Genomic DNA, 4,037 nt, shown 5'->3' on the forward strand with positions numbered 1-4,037 from the left:
AGAGGCTTTTACAAACTTTCTTGATGTTCCCTGAGACTTAAATGTTGTGTTATAGATGTCCATTATGAGACTGGAAACCCTACCACTACTTACTCTCTGTAATTTGCCTCGGGATCTCTCTAATGTCCTCCATCTGTTGCAAAAAGAATCTTCTTTGATTATGCATGAGAACTGTACTTATCTATGGGTATAAGGATGATTATTAGAAGGCAATTAGAAAATATATTAATTTTGCAAAATAATAGTAGTAAGTTTTCTTCTAGGGATAGATCTTATTGGAGAATTATTGCCTTTGTTGTCTTTCTTTATCTCTTCCAATTTTGACTTTATGCCAGCTTTGTTTTGAATTCTGCTCACTTGACAGATTATTTTTCATCCTCTGACTCCCAGTCTGTCATTATCCATTTGGTCTATGATATAGTTAAACTCTGAAATTTCTTTGTTGATTTTTTTTTTTATTTTAAATGGCCTCTCTAGAAATGACAATGAGATATTGAAAAGACTTGGAATGCTTTATGAATCTGCGTGCCATTCTTGTACAGGAGCCAGCCATGTTCATAATCTCTGTACAGATGCTACAAGAAGCAGGCACTAGAAGCAAACGAATTTCTTCTTCTGCAGGTTTTGACTCCATACAGAGTCATGTAACTAAATGTGGTGGTTGTGAAAGGGGTTGGCAATGATAAAAGGTTTCTGAATACACAATGACCAAAGTTAGTTCAAAACTAGGTGTGCTGTGAACCTGAGGTGTTTTCAGCAGTACTCACTTGTGTTGGTCAAATTACAAAAGTTCACTGTAGCCTGGGGTCAAAACAACATAACATGCATTTTGTGCGATTCATAATGTTATGTCATACAATATGAATGGACACTGTTGGACTTGGAGTCAAGACTATTGAATTTTTGGAATGGAAAAATGTACATATAAGATTTTCTACTCTTAGAGAAACATAATGGTTTAATTACAGAAAACAAAGACTTTTACTATTTTCCCACTGTCATTACCCAGCATGTAAGTATCAAATTAGTATATCTTTCAGTTGAGTTGGGTTTCAATGTTTGATTTTTAAAATTACTGTTTGAGCTGCAGACTTGAATTTCATTAAAAAAGGATTAAATGAATTTTGGTTTGAGATTAGAAGAGAATTTCCAACAATCGCTGAAATATCCCTAAATACACTATTGTCATTTTGTACTACATATTTACATGAAGTGGCATTCTCAGTATTGATAATTATAAAATCAAAACATTTATCAACTCTGAAAAATATTGGCAGTATTCTATATCTTATAATATCACAGATCCATTGAAGATTTAACTCTTTTTTTAGATTTAAAAATTTATTTATTTATTTATTCACTTTGCATCCTGCTAACTGCCCCCTTCTGGACACACCTCCCACAATCCTTCCCCCATCTACCCCCATCCCCTTCTCCTATGAGCAGGTGGGGGCCCCCTGGGTATCCTCCAATCCTGGCACATCAAGTCTCTGCAGAGCTAGGTGCATCCTCTCCCAAGGAGGTCAGACAAGGCAGCTCAGCTCGAAAAACGTATCCCACAGCCAGGCAACAGCTTCTAGGATAGCCCTGCTCCGGTTGTTTGGGACCCACATGAAGATCAAGCTGCACATCTGCTACATATATGCAGGAAGGCCTAGGTCCAGCCCATGTATGCTCTTTGGTTGGTGGTTCAGTCTCTAAGAGCCCAAAGGGTTCAGGTTAGTTTACTCTGTTGGCCTTCCTGTGGAGTTCCTATCTCCTTCAGGGGCTGCAATCTTTCCCCCTACTCTTCTATAGGAGTCCCCAAGCTCCATCCACTGTGTGACTGTGGATGCTCTGCATCTGTTTCAGTCAGCTGCTGGGTGGAGCCTCTCAGAGGACAGCTATACTAGACTCTGCAAAGTTAATAGAGTATCATTAATAGTGTCAGGGATTGGTGCTTGCCCATGGAGTGGGTCTCAAGTTGTGCAGGTTATTGGTTGGTCATTCCCTCATTTTCAGCTTCATCCCCTGTCCCTGTATTTCTTGTAGACAGGATAAATTTTGGTTTGAAGTTTTTTAGGTGGGCTGATGTTCCTATCACTCCACTGGGGTTCCTGATTCTTTAGGTTCCATATCCCCAATGCTGTGAGTCACAGTTCCATATCCCCATCGATTCTTGGGTTCCTCCCTTATCCCTGGTCTCTGTCAAGTCCTGGGGATGCCCCCACCTTCCCACCCTACCCTCTGTCACTTGCAAAATTCCATTCATTCCCATGGCCATCTGACAATCTTTCTTGTCCCTCTCCATATCTGATCCTGAATGGCCTCCATTCCCCTCCCCATCCTCTCTCCTACCCAGTTCCCTCCCTCCATTTATTTGCCTCTTATGACTACTTTATTCCTTCTCCTTGTTTGTGCCTTCCTTCTTGGGTCTGTACAGTGTACATGGATATCCTGTATTTTATGTCTAATAACCATTTATAAGTGAATACATGCCACTCGTGTCCTATTTGGAGTGAGATAGCTCACTCAGGATGATATTCTCAAGTTCTATCCATTTGCCTTCATGATGTCTGCCTCCCAAGTGCTGAGATTAAAGGCATGCACCACCACCACCTGGCGATGTCTTTGTTTTTAATAGCTAAATAGTATTCCATTGTTTAGATGTACTATATTTTCTTTGTCCATTCTTTAGTTGATGGGCATCTAGATTGTTCATTAAAAAATGATTAAATGAATTTTGGTTTGAGATTACCAACAATTACCAACGGTTGCTGAAATATCCCTAAATATACTGTTGTCATTTTGTACTACATATTTATATGAAGTGGCATTCTCAGTATTGATAATTACAAAATCAAAATATTGATCAACTCTTAAAAATATTGGCAGTGTTCTGGATCTTATAATATCACAGATTCATTGAAGATTTATTTCTTTATGCTAAAACAAACCAGCATATTCCTTTCCTTTCACATTTAATAAATGCTAAAATTATATGTATACCAAAGATATTTTATAGCAAATTTCTATATGATTTCTTCTTTAATAAGTGTTTGATTTATATAATTATTTTATAATTTTATGTGCCTTAGGTCACATGAGAATTTCGTGAGTCAAAGGGAGTTGCAAGTTGGAAAAGCTTTCTGTCCTAGAGCAGCCTTCTGGACTCATTCTGGGTCAAACAGAATTGTTTGTGGTTTTTGGTTGGGAATCTAAACAAGCTTTACAACATTGCTTCTAAGGAAAAATATACCCACAGTTCCAAATAATGGAGATATATGCTTCTTAAAACATGACTAGTGCCTGAGTTGGGAACAGCCTGTTGTAGAAGTCAAACTCAATCACAAGTGGGGAGGGAGTGAGAGACCTGGGAGGGAAAGTGGATGGGGAGGGGGCGTTGAGGGGGGAGAGGGGAACCTGATCTGGTATTGGGTGATGAAAAAGGACTGAAGCCCTGAGGGCCAGCAGAAAGAATGGAAATAGGCAAACTCTGGAGATAGGAGGTTGGGGGGACCCTCCAGAATGCACCAGAGATCTGGGATGTGAGAGACTCTCAGGACTCAAAGGGATGGATCTTAGATGAAATGCTGGACTGTAGGGAGCAGGAACTTATAGAGCCCACCTCCAGCAGGAGGACAGGCATCAAGAGGGGGACGGACAGGCTTGCCATCCCACAGTCAAAACTCTGACCCAATTTTGTTCCTGTCTGAAAGATTTTCAGGAATGGAAATGGAGAGGAGCCTGAGGAAAAGAATGTACAGCAACAGGCCCAAAGTGGGATCCAGCTCAAGCGGAGGCTCCAAGGCCTGACACTATTACTGAGGCTATGGAGTGCTCACAAAAAGGGACCTAGCATGACTGCCCTCCAAAAGACCCAACAAGCAGCTGAAAGAGTCAGATGCAGATATTTGCACCCAACCAATGGACAGAAGCAGCTGACCCCTGTTGTTGAATTAGGGAAAGGCTGGAAGAAGCTGAGGAGGACGACCCTGTAGGATGACCAGCAGTCTCAATTAACCCAAACCCCCGAGATCTCTCAGATACTGAGTCTC

Source organism: Mastomys coucha, chromosome X (genome assembly GCF_008632895.1).
Source record: "Mastomys coucha isolate ucsf_1 chromosome X, UCSF_Mcou_1, whole genome shotgun sequence".
Taxonomy (NCBI): Eukaryota; Metazoa; Chordata; class Mammalia; order Rodentia; family Muridae; genus Mastomys; species Mastomys coucha.